Source organism: Aythya ferina, assembly GCF_964211825.1.
Source record: "Aythya ferina genome assembly, chromosome: 4".
NCBI lineage: Eukaryota > Metazoa > Chordata > Aves > Anseriformes > Anatidae > Aythya > Aythya ferina.
In genome coordinates, this window is record NC_140300.1 from 64,945,232 (window position 1) to 64,959,126 (window position 13,895).

Genomic DNA, 13,895 nt, shown 5'->3' on the forward strand with positions numbered 1-13,895 from the left:
ATGCCTTCTGGATTGTACTTCATTTAATGGGGAGGGAAAGTGTATCGTTTCAGCTGAGGAATCATTCTGTCTGTATTAATAATACATTTCAGTGTTAAATACTGCTGTGTTGCCAGACACATTCTGGTAGTAAGTGACATTCAGAATCTAATGTGCTGTCTGCTTGACTTCTGCATAAAAAACCCTAACAAGTCACACCACAAAAGAATTACTTACTGAGCTTATCAGAATCCATCAAATCCTTTTACTGAGGTTGGCTTGCACTGATATAAAGCATCATGGAACGATATTATATCAACAGCAACCATGTAACCTGTGAGAGTTAGTAGCCTTTTCAATGTGTGAGCAATACAAAAGTCAGGGCTTCAATTCCGATGAACACCAGACGAGTATGTGGCAAGCATCCTGCTTGCTGGGCCGTGTCTGAAGCAGAGGTGCTCATCTAAAGCACAGGGAAAACTTCCAAGCAGCTCCACTGAGCAGCAAATGTTTTGTTTTTCTTCTTTTCTCCGTTTTTTCCCTCAAATCCCATATATGCATAAAATCACTGATTCTCATGCAGGCCATGGATTTCAGTGAATACGTTGCCTTGAAACAATAAAAAATGTATCCCGCTTCCTTCACAATCCTAAGACTTCATCTGTGTCATCTGTAACACTTCATGTAGATTCATGACCTCCATCTGTGGCTCTTAACCGTACCATTTCCTTTATTAGTAGCCTGAACCTACCAGTAGTCAAGAGTTTCCTTGCAAAGTGCTGAAAGTCACACACATCTTTGTTGTGATTGCTTTGTCCCAAACCTGTAAAGTCTCCAATATACTCAAAAGAATGACACACTCTTTATAGCAGATCAAAACATGAGCATTATCCATTGAAAATCCAGTCAGCATCACCAAAATACCTATTCAGTGGTGATACAGAAATTTGCAGATGTTATCAGTTCAGCTTGTTTTCCAATTGCTCTTTTGGATTTGCTCATTGGGAAGTCAGTCTTTAAAACAACAACAACAACAAAAGAAAGCAGGAGATGTACCAGCATTTTGCTTTTTTCTTTCCTTCTGTTATCATAGTCAACAAGTACATTTAAAAATGCTCCAGATATGCTGGCATGCTATAATGGGGAATTACAAGGTTTTAGTTAAATGCAGAAAACTATTCTTCTACTTTTCACACAGTAATGTCACTGACATTACCCTACAAGCATCAGGAAAGTGCTTTTTTGTCAAACATTTGGACCACAGATATTGAGGGGTGGGATGGAGAGGAAGGCATTTAAGATGGATAGCTTCACTCCCTCACCTGAGTCATGTTATATATGTCACTGGGCTCCAAGCAGGGAAGTCAGCTGGTGAGACTGGATCTGTCTAGTTCATTTTTTATGAATCAGTCAAAGGGTATTTATCCTTGGGGCTGCAGAGGAAGACACAAAACATGTTGATCTTTGACAAGGGGCATCTGAGGCTGCCTGTGTTTACATGAAATCTGTGCCACTGAAGCCAGGTGCTCTCCAGTGTTGCCTTGCTGCTCTAGCAATGTGTCTAGTCCTGATTCAGATTCTCATTTAAAATCTCATTTTGAGAAGATATAGAGTCAGAGCTGTTAGTGGTACACCCACAGTCCTATAAAGAGTTTGTAAATTATTTCTGTTTTATTTTTCTTCTGCTTTTCCTGTGTGCAGGGCAGAGGAGTCGTTACTGCCTGAATTATGATATGCTGACAACAGACTATTACCCTGCATTTTAAACATGACATAATTATTCTAAGTTTAGTGGTGCTATTACAGTTAAATTATTTAGTTCAATGCCTAAAGTCAACAACATCTCCTCATTGCCATTAAAAAATGGGGTATAACCCAAAAATAGCTTCATGGTGCCACAAATAAATAACATACTACAAGTTTTTCATGTCTGCAGAGAAAGTAGTCTGAGAGTGAATTTGTACGGGGGACAGAGGGAAGCTGAAACATATGGAGCAGAGAATCAATTTAATTGGGCTTATTTACAGTTAGTATTTGCAGAAAATAATACGTTTTGAGGTTTTTGTTTTGTTTTGCTTTGTTTCCTGGTGCATTCAACCACTCTCAGTCTGGCTCACCAGGTTCAAGATACTGGCTTCAAATACAAGTGTTCCTTTGGATAGCATGAACCAAGGTGTCAACTATAGCATTAGTTTGTTGGTTTTTATTTCTTCTTTTGATCAATGTTTTGGGAGATACAGTACGACTGTGCTATGGCTAAACCTGAAGGATCATGCAGTTCTATGGTTTATATCAATAGAATTACATGTAGCAGTGAAGTGATGATCAACAGCAATATTTCAAACGCAAAATTTGTCTGAAATGTACTTTTCACTGTGGATAAGATCACAGAATCATGGAATGGTTGAGGTTGGAAGGGACCTTTAGAGATCATCTGCTCAAGCAGGATCACCTAGAACACACTGTGCAGGATGGCGTCCAGGCCATATCTCCAGAGGAGACTCCACAACTTCCCTGGGCAGCCTGTCCCAGTGCTCTGTCACCCAAACCATAAAGGTTTTCCTCATATGGTAATGAAACCTCCTGTGGTTCAATTTATACCTTTTACCCCTCATCCTATCACTGGCCACCACTGAGAAGAGTTTGGTCCCACCCTCTTTACCTTGTCCCCTCAGGTATTTGTAGAGGTTGATAAGATCCCCTTTCTCCTCTTCTAGGCTAACCAGGCCCAGCTCACTTAGTCCTTCCTCATAAGACAGATGCTCCAATCCCTTAATCATCTTTGTGGCTCTACTCTGGACCCTCCTAGAAGATCTATGTCACTCTTGTACTGGGGAGATCCCAGATGCAAGATCCTAAGTCAAGCAGGCAGTTGGAAATGAAATTTCTCAAGGGAAAATGAGGAACCACAGTGGAGGCCAGGAACAGCATGATAAGGAATCTGAGTTTGACTACAAGTCAATCACTTTAGCTAATAAATATGGAGCATCATCATTCTTCCGTTGTCTGTGATTCAAAGAAAAGTGTCAGGTGAAGCCTGACACTGCCTCTCTTCCCTGTTCATGAAATAAAGGCACTGGGACAATCAGGCCTTCCCCCAGCACTTTCCTGGGCCCCTGTGGCATGAATAAACAAAATTAAACGTAAACATAAGTGAAAAAGACCTGAATCCTGGAAAAATACTGACTAAAAGTAAGTTATTTCATGTTCCTATAAACAGTGATCCCAAGCAAGAAGTCTTCGAGCTCTTCAGGGACTTCAGTGAACTGCATCCTCGATCTCCCGCTAAGCTGGGATTCCTGTCAGGGTACTCCTGAGTTGAAGTACATCTCAGAGCCGACTCCTCAAGGAACAAACTTACCTACTGATAAATGCTGTCGAGGGAATAGGGTAAGTAATTCACTCTAACGGGGTATTTTGGAAGTGTGAAGCTGAATTTAGAACACACACACACAGGACACTGCAGTAAGTCTCAGGTGAACTTTGACATTCTCGAACCTTTAAGCCACTATTTCTATTGTAGCAAGTTCTTAAGATCATTCTGTTAATTGACTAAGTACTTAAATGCTGAATCAGTGCTGTTAGAAATCATAACCTAATCTTGTTATGTACCATAAAAAGTATATTAAAATCTTTAATTACTACTACATTAGAGTTGTGTAAGATCTAACTCCACCACACATCCCTAATGAATCTCAATATGGTTGAGAAAGTCAGGCTTGTAGATACTTAGGCACAACTGCTACAGATATTTAGATATAGATATTTATATACTACTGTAGATATTTAGGCACTACTGTCTTGTGCCTCTTCTGTGATCCTGGCCAGCCTAGGCTATGATCTTCTGATGTGCATAAAGTTGATCTGGTATATTGCTTTTCCAGGATCAGAACTGAAAAGAAAGTTGTCTGAGAAATTAGATGTGCTGTATTAATATCTTGCTTTTTATGTTGTAGTAGTATGAAAGCGTTATTACTTTAATCATGTAAAATTATTTGAGGACAACACCAATGTTTTCAAAAAATCACGTAGGCATATATATGATTGCCTGATCGGTTTCTGAGAACCCTAACTGCAGCTTTCTAACCTCAATTTTATACAATTAAGGAAAACGTTCTCATCCTTTTACTCATGTTTTGATGATGATGAATAATGATGACACTTTATGAGTAATTCCTCTGAATTTGGTTGCTCTTTTATCACTAAAGGAAATGTATGCATTGTGTAGTATTTCTGAGTTAAGTTGAAAGAAGAAAGGCCCTTAAACCAATTTGCATGAGCTTACTGTCTGATGAGGTTAAGTGCCTTTAACCTTCCATGCACAGAGCCTTTGTCCAAAACACTAATTAGGTGGTGAAGTAAAATAATGTTGACAAACAAAACTGAAATCAGCTTGATTAAAATAGCCTCCCCGATGCTTCTTTCCCTTACACAGTTGTTCTGAGGTTGTCATTTCATGCACATCCCAGTCAGCATACATCATGGTGTGTATGTAGCCCAAATTTCTGGAAAAGGCTGTAAAAAGGAAAAGGAAAGCATCCTTCAGTGCTTCTTTATCTATCAAAAGAAAACAAAAACAAAAGCAAAAAGCAGAAAGGCACAAGTTTATTCTGCTCCCTCCTTCTCCTCCATTTTGGAAGTCACCTTGAAGAGATCAAAGTTGCAAACAACAGCACGCATACACCATTTTTACAGAGACAAGAGGGTGCTGTACTGTTCCATGACAGAAACCAAAACTAGCTCTGCAATAGCATGTAAGTCACCATCCATAAATTCAAGAGACCCAAAATTCCTAGTAGTAACGTTAGTAAAATTGGAGCAGAGGCTAATAAACATACAACAGCCAGCCAGCTAGCCTCCACTATACAGCTGAGCATTTAATAGGATGAAAGGACGAAAGGACATCAAATCAAAACCTCTACACACAAGAAAGTATGAAAGCTAGAATGCATTCCTCAACACAGCACAATTATAGGCTCTAATCAGGGAATATTAATAAAAGTTATGGTAGTTGAGTTAGCCTCATCCAGTTCTCAGACATGAGAAAAAAGAATGAAAGGGTTTTGATTTCTGAAACAGACCAAGGAATCCATGTGAAGGATCTAAAATAAAATAAAATAAAATAAAGACCATAGTTACCAATTCTTTTTATAGGAAATCATCTGCCTTTTTCCAAGTCTGGTGTCCTCCTCCTCTGCTCAGATTTCTGACCTTCATCACTTTGCAGTCACTCTTCTCAAAATTGTTGCCTCTTTTTAGGTTCTCACCTATCCCACAGGTCACCCCAGAAAATAAAATATTTTAAGAATCCACAGATTGAAAACCACTGTTCTGCAACCTGCTGTATTATTTTCCTAGCAGTTGTCTCAGACTTGGTGATACATGTAGTCTTTCCCTTAATGCACTTAAAGAAATCTCCTGAATAGCAGGCTGAAGGGGGCTGCATACAAGCTATAAGCTCTCACAGGAAAAAAAAAAAAAAAAAAAGGCCAACAACAAAAAACAGCAAAGCACTAAAGCACTCAGGGCCAAGCAGCCCTCTTACCACTGGGAAACTATGCCTGTGTGTTTTTGTGAGGATATCATACCTTCTAAATCCAGTGTCATGTGAAGGAGTCCCCTGCCTCGGACTAATTGCTGAAAGCATAACAGTGGTAAATGAAAAATGGGAATTGGTTCGTAGCATGGTAATCTGAGAATCAAGAGCTGGGCTACCAGTATATTTCACCTGGTCATTTTACATTATATGTTAATGATGAGGGGATAATAATTTGGCAGGTGCATGAACAAGGGAGGCAAATGGCTTCCATTTGCTGGGTGTAAACCAACTAACACTCAACTAAGGGAGACACTAATTTGCCCTGAGAAGTATGAATGACAAAACTGAATGACAAAATTGTGTGAAAGGAGAACCAAACAAGGACAGGGTGTGGGCTGTAAAGAAAAGAAAGAAAAAGAAAAAGAGACTTGAATGACATTGACAACTAAGGTAAAAGAAAGGCCATGAAAAGCAAAGCTGTCAGATTATGCTGACACTTTTCCATCATAAAGATGCCTTATTAAAAAGTCACTTTAGGAAGTTCTTCCCCTCCCTTTCCCTGCCACCTCTACTGCAACAGCTACGTATTTTCCCCTGTAGCATTTGCCACCCTTCAGCTCCTATGATGTGGCTTTGTGTGGAAATGTGATAAATACAAGGTTGCTGAGTTGCTCAGGTTTTTGTGGTTGCTTTGATTTTGTTTTTGCTTGAGGACCTGGAGAGAATCACAATTCACGTCACACACTTATTCTTAAATGCAGCTTCTGAAAAAAAAAAAAAGATAAAAAGCCTACAGTTTGGTCTTCTAAGCTATTGGATGGTTGAGGAAAAACAAAAGCAAACAAACAACAACAACAAAAACATGCTGTGAGATTTACTTCGTAAAATCAAAGCTCCAATCTGATGTGCTTGGCAGCAGCATCCTCAATTAAAAAACAACCCCCCTGTGTTACCAGCCATGTAGTCGGAGTGACAGCGTGAACAGTAAAACCACGTTCCCTCACTAGTGTGCTGTAAAGGTGGATTGCAGAATATTCATTGTGTGCACCCATCCAAGTCAGCAGTGATGTTGAACGTTGCAAAATTAGAAATTCTGTCCTGAGGGGAGGATTTGGAAGCTGTGCCGTAAATAAGAACTGGTGTGCAGTAAATCAGGCCACACCTGGAATGAAAAGGAAGAAATCGTGAAAAGCTCTCCATTCAGTAAGTGAAACAGAGATTCAGGGGGAGCCAAATATTATAGCACCATATTATTAGGTAGCATCATAAAACTTGTGCAAATTATGATATTACAGATAACTGTTAATTCAGGGATTTGCAAACTTTTAAGTGCTGAACTGTTCAATGGAACATCCCTTTAATGGAAAATCGTGTCTATAATGCAGGATTGTACAGCATCCAATACCCCTTTGTATAAAACTGAGGGAGGCTCAGCCTTGTAGTTAACATCTGCTTGGGGGAAATTCACTGGATTACAAAAAGAAAGTGCTCTAGTTACTAATCACAGCCATGAACTGAGCTCTCCCCGGAAAATATGATGTATTATCATGGCTGCAACTAGGAGGAAAAAAAGGTGACACTTTTTTACACGTGAGAAAGTCATCAGAAGAAGCCACTAAAACACTTGGCTGAAGGATGTGCTATGCAATGGGAAGGGGCTTTGTTCTAAAGGACTTGTTACCTGGAGATCACTTTCAGAGTCTGTTTCATCTCTTTCAACAGAGGTCTTGATTTAAAAATAAAAGAGAGAGAGAACAGTATGTCAATCCTTTTCTCAGACGTGCCTCAGACATGCAGAGGGAGGTTCTGAGTGGTTTCCTTAGTATGTTGCTTGTACAATCACTTGATTTGACAACAGGCACGCTGTTCTATTTTTGTAGTTTAGTTTAAATTCCACATTGTTTCAGAGGCATTTAAAACTGTTCGATCTCTGTTTTGCTTCAAAATTACCCGTACATAATCAGAAAAAGATGTTTTTATTGTTTATAAAAAAATTCAAGCCAATGGTATGCCATCAGGAATCATGGAGATCCACCAAAAATTATTTCTTGCTGATAACCAGAGAAGCACTTGGAGATCCACTTCAGGTACAGCTGACATTTTACTCTCCTGAATTAGTGAAGCTGAAGAAATATTTTGCAGTTCCTATGAGGGATGCTGAAAGATAGAAAAAAGGTGTGGAGAAAGTTTTTCAGTGCTTGTGGGAACTGTTTATTTCTGGTACTTTTGCAAATCTATCTTTCCTTTCTTCGGGTGACCAGGAAACCTCAGCATTTGATAAAGCAGCATCTCTGGCAGCCACAATAAACTGTGAAGATTTAAAACTCAGCAGAGATGTTTCTTCAGGAAACTGTGGAGTCATAAAACCTTGTCTCCACTTCTCAAGGTGGGAGTACCAGACATTGGTTCTTACTCATAAAGAAAGCTGTAAAGTAGGTGATTCTTTCAGATGCACTCTTTCTCCTGGCAGAGATTTGCTAAGATATTCAAATTAAGTGCATCCCCAAGACAGAATAATGGTTAAATATTGCCTCTGCTTGCTGTAGTTTCTCAACAGGGACAGAGAGTTGAAGCACCCAATTTAAATCTGATGATCTTTAATGTTTTCCCAGTATTTTCTGACTTGATCAAGGGCTGCTATGGAACTCTGTAATGGGGAGAAGAACAGGGAAAGCACTGGCGTAGTAAAAACAAACAAACAAAAAACCAACCTCTTAATCTAGATTTGTATTCTCGTATGGGACGGTGGAGAAGTATATTGGCTGGGGCTGAAATTTTTGAGATGTTTGAGTGCCTAAAGATGCAGAAAAAAATAATAAAATTTTCAGGGAAACAGTTTTTCAACGGTGATTTTTTGGCTCTCAGCATCCACTGAAATCCCCATTAGGAGCCAATCTGCACGTTTAAGTGCCCAGCTGCCTTAAATATCTAGTTTTTGGTGCCTAAACACAGAATAGCTATTTTCTGTCTCCTTAAAGTAACCTGGTAAAGGAGAATGCATTCCGTATTCACATGTCCTCCCTAGCCCATCAAGATTTCTTGAACTCCAATAAATTTTAGGAGAGTAAGAGGGGATTAATAATGCTGGGGAAAGGGAACTATGTAAATACCTATTAATCTCTCAAGTCCATGATGGTTTTGGCATTTGCCTTTGCATTGGCATTAGATCAAATTTGTTTTTGAGAATCTGGCCTTCTGACACCCTCAAATGGCAAGAAAGCTTTGAGATACACCTGTGTGCTTGATATGACTTTCCAGGTGAAAATGTGAATTCTGACAAAGTGGCAGGTGATGCCCACCACTGCACTAGAAAGAGCTTTTATCCATGAAGCGATCAACTCAGTTGTATCCTCAAATCTGGAAAATCCAAATTTCCATGCAACCATATGTGCTTATTGAAAAGTGGAGAATGATTCAAAATTGTTGATTTTTTTATTTCAGACAAATTAGTTATGTATAAATAACTGGAGACAGACCATAGGTAAATACTAGTGACTGAGGATATCTGATGGCACCTAACTCTTTTGCTGCTTTCATAGAATACAGGTGCACTAAAATATGTATATATTCATATGCACCTGCTGATATTTGTGTGTCATTTTCATAGACTATAAATTTATTGTTGCTGTGACATTGATGATGACAGCTGTCAGGCAATTTGGGTGAAAATAAAGCAGCTCTTAATTTCCTGTTATTTCCATGTTATAATAGTGGTTAGAACCTAAACAATAGACAGTCCTGAAATAGAAATGCAGGCTAGAAATAAATCTAATTTAACCCAAGTTTAACATAATTATAATATATGCTAGCATCAGGTAAGAAATACTATAGAAGGATCAGTGCTAATTGGAAATGAGATCCAAGCAAACGGAAAAAGAGAAATACCTGCATAGATTTTATATCCTCACCATAAGTGTTTTATTTTTGTATTTGATGGGTCATAAGGTATTTGATATTTTATTGTGGTTCTGATTTATTGCATTCACTCTACAAGCACTTGCATGAGCATTTATGAAGTACATTTCTCTGAAGTAGAGCCTTTTTATGTTTTTGTGGAAACATGTTTTCTCTCTGTTTATAGCTTTCAAGAGTTGTGGGTGCCTAGAGATCCTGTTGCCTTAGGCCAGTGTGTAGCTCACAAATTCTGAAAACCAGCTATAAAACGTAGCGGTTCAGGTGGGATTGTATACTGGTTTTATGCTAAGGTTTCTCTGCTGAACTCAGTAGAGCTTCTAACTTTCACCAACGTTTACTGGCATGTGCTCGGTGCAGGCATCAGCTGAGTATTTCATCATTCAACTGCAGAACATAACTCCCCCCTCCACCACCACTACCCCCCCAAAAAAAAACAACGAAACAAAAAACAAAGAAACAAACAAAAAAACAATACTTCAGACTGTATAATAATAAAAGCAAAATATTCTTCAGCAAGGCAATGCATTTTAATTTTGTGCACTGCATAGATTTACCCAAGATGTATATAAGCACCTGTCATAAAGAGAATTATTCCATTCAATTAGTGGCACCAGCTTAAAATTTTTGGTGTGCACAGCACACTCCCTACATATTTGCTTGCAGGAAACAGTGAGACATAGACTTTGTGTCATATGCCACCATCTACCAAAAAATGTCAGCAAGTCAGCTAGTGTTCTTGGCCATGAACCAATAAGGAAGATACATTCTTATATTCACTACGTGGGGTCTGTCATTGAGGAATACGGCAGAATATAGTGGAAAGATGAGAAGTTGCTCTTTATGCCCTCTGCCAAAAAGCCTGCTTTATTTTCTGAGTAGCACTGTCAGTCAGCATCTCTGGAATCCTTCTGTCAGGATCCGTAGCACCCCACGGACATTCAAGGAAAAATGGTAGCAGAAGTGATGTGGAGGGTGGGATTCCAAGAAGAAGCATGGCCTTCAGTTTGGGTACTTGCTTGATTTGCTTTTAAGGTTGTTTTGCTTTGTTTTAAATTTGTTTTGACGTTAGTGGTTCCTGTAACACCTGTTGGGAGTTAGTTGCATACCCTTTCATTTATGACACTCATACAACTGGACAGTGAGGTGATTAAACTGCAAATATAAGGATTTAGTAAAGTGGATGTGGCTGGCCCTTCAGAGCAGAAGAAAAAGCAAAGTGAAATGATCCTGTTCACCCTTTAATCAATTTTGCACTCACTCCTGTTTTGTAAGGACTGACTTATAATGTGCATTTTTATGCTGTCTGAAGCTGTTGCACTTTCCCTCGTTTTTCCCAGTCACAGTCTGGTTCTCCTAGACTTATCTTACAATAGGTTGGTTCAATCATTCCCTTAATCTCACAGCCACCCTAAGTGTTTCTTATGTTTTTAGAAATGTTTTCAATACTTGGGGACTGATGTCCCATGTATGGGACAATGGGCCTCATCTTCATGCCTTGTCTTCCATCTCCAGATGCTTGGCTTCTTCCTTTTACCTCCCTTAGCATCTCCCATGGGGGTCTGTGCCATGTTATCTCAATTCCTCTGGTTACATGTCACTTCTTAGCTTCAACAATCTGCTACTGCAACACAGAGTCCTCTGGCCTCTGAAGTACCATACATTTGCAAGGCTGTCCTCATGCACATATCCATGACAAAACTGGTAGATTACCAGGAGATTAACTTAGACCTTCATCTGATGCCACTGGCTCAAAATTTGGCAACTTTTATTTCCAGTCTTGTACTCCATTTACAGAGAAGGTTGCAGTGAAATGGCTGTGCTGGACAAGGTGGTTGCTGGGCTTTTAGACACCTGGTCACCACAGCTGACACTTGACAATCCCCTCACATTCAGTTTGATGACTACCAGGTTTATGGTGCTGGAGAAAACATCCTGTTGTGGCTGTGAACCCACACCTGTTGCCTTCTTCCCCCCAGCCTGACATTTCAGCAGCTGTGATGAATGCACCCAATCATGACAGCCCAACCAGGCTCAAGGTGGATCCAGGGGAGACAGTTCCAAGGGCTAACATAGCATGCATGCTATATATTGACTAGTAGTCAATCATTTTACCCCATAAATAAGGGGCAGCCTTTTGAGCTCTCCTGTACTGAAGTGGGCTGCATGCCAGGATCTTCCTCTTGAGCAGGGGTGCCTCTCAATGTCACTCCTTTGGGTGGAGAGAGTCCTTGCCTGCAACAGATAGTCAGTAAGTGACTAAAAGCTAGCTTCTTAAAGCTTTGCAGGTAATTTTCTAAGCATACTGAAAATTTGTTGTCATATCATGATGTGCAATGTGCTCTAGGTGATTCTGCTTGGCAGGGGGGTTAGACCAGATGATCTTCAGAGGTCCCTTCCGACCCCGGCCATTCTGTGATTCTGTAAGTGATATAAAGGATAGATTGTGAGTATAATCCTTCACACATAAAACGTAAAGTGTGGGGTTGGGATTGGATATGGTTGTGTCTAGACTCCTCAGTTTGGACAGAAAAAAAAGACTCCATTCTTGTGACTTGACGTGAGCATTTCCTATACACTTGTAGTCTGACCCTGCCCTCTATGTAGTAAATTATCCAGTGACCTTGCCATCTCAAATCTTGTTAATGTCTCCTTTACTGTTAGAACTTTGTTAAATTGCTGTCTCATTCATGATTAAGTCCTGCTAAATCAATATTTTCATCAATAAATATATTCTGCTTCCTTCTTACAAGTAAAGTGCATAGTTCTTTACACGACACTCATAACACTCTTCACCCTAGAGGCTTTGTGCTTTATTTAACTATCAACAAAAATGTTAAGATGGCCTGCTTCCCCTGCTGTTACCATGCAGGCTGACCCTGGCCTAGCCGTTGGACTGCCATCACAGCACCTGTTCCCAATCCCCCAAATTCCCTCTTTATCTTGAATTCTTCTCAGTGAAACTCACTCTGTGGTATGTTCGAAGAGCCCAAGTCCAGTATGAGGCCAAGTAAGAGAGTTTCCAGTCACTCCTTTGATTCTGTATCTTTCTGTTGTTAAATAAAGGAAATCTTTTAATTTTAGCACCAAAATGAGCTCTAGTAATTGTATTTCAGGACTTACTATAATAAGAGTTAAAAGTAGTATTACTTTTAGTGGCAGTATTTTAACATGTGTGAATAATATAATTTTAAATACCAACAAGCTGCAAGTTAGTATTTGAATTTTATATGGTTTTAATTACTCTTAGCATCCCTTAAAGCTGAAAATGTGGCTTTTTTTCTTTCTCCCCTCCCCCCATCTTAATTTAGTTAGTTAACATGCTTTATTTGTCTCTGTTTTCAGGTCACTTTTTCCTGAAACATACTGCAAAAATATTTTTTTTCCTTCCTAGTTACGGAAAGAGACTAAAACAATGTATGCATTTTCTTTGAGGTTAGCCAGCATTTTTGTTATCAGCACGCAGATTGTGAGTATAATCCTTCACACAAGAGTGTTTAGTTGATGAGCTGCATCTGGGTGGGAGCAGTCTCTACCCTTGCAATAGCAATAGTTTGGCAAGAGAGTGAAGGTGGCAGTGACAGATCAGATCCTGAATGAGTCAAAAAGGAGCTTTTGGGCAGTGGAGTGGAAGGACACTCACTTAATGTGTCCTTGGAGCTGCAGGGTCAGGACTGTGGAATTTCTGAGGTTGTGTTTTAATGAAATAAATGTCCCCTGTACTGCTGACTCTGTCACTCTGAGAGGATGCTCTGCTTGGCTTCCATTCACTGCCTCTATGGCAGCAGCCTTCTCCCTCTGGGGGAAAAAATAAAAAAAAAATGTGCCAAGATGTCCTTTAACAAGAAAGTCACATTCAGATCTCTCAATGTTTAATAACCTTGTGCTGAGGTTTAACTTGGCAGGTAGCTTGGCTACCACATAGCCATTCACTTACTCTGCCACAGTGGGATACAATCAAAAAAGAGGGAAGTGTGAGAAGTCATTGTTTGTGAAAAGGACAGTTTATTGAAAAGTTAAAATAAAATATCAAGTGATGTACAGTGCAATTGCTGGCCACAAGCCAACTGATGCGCAAGCAGTCCATGAGCAACAGCGGCACCGGCACCCTGGGCACACCAGGATGGTGATACCACCACCTCCCTGGGCAACCCGTCCCAGTGCCTGACTGCTCTTTCTGAGAATAAATGTCTCCTCATTTCCAACCTGAACCTCCCCTGGCACAATTCGAGGCCATTCCCTCTAGTCCTATCACTAGTTACCTGTGAGAAGAGGCCAACCCCCAGCTCCCCACACCTTCCCTCCAGGCAGTTGCAGAGAGCAATGAGGTCTCCCCTGAGCCTCCTCGTCTCCAGACCAAACACCCCCAGCTCCCTCAGCCGCTCCTCACAGGCCTTGTGCTCCAGGCCCTTCACCAGCTTCGTAGCCCTGCTCTGGACACACTCCAGGGCCTCGATGTCCTTCT

General features: G+C 40.1%; 1 long non-coding RNA gene across 2 annotated transcripts in view; it reads left to right on the plus strand.

Moving 5' to 3' along the window:
* The window catches only part of LOC311435655, a 165,722-nt gene that overhangs the window by 104,580 nt on the left and 47,247 nt on the right, over positions 1–13,895 (plus strand). For both annotated transcript variants that reach the window (XR_014692304.1, XR_014692305.1), the window contains exon 3: positions 3,200–3,369. This is a non-coding gene — a long non-coding RNA (uncharacterized lncRNA). The remainder of the gene's footprint in view (positions 1–3,199; positions 3,370–13,895) is intronic.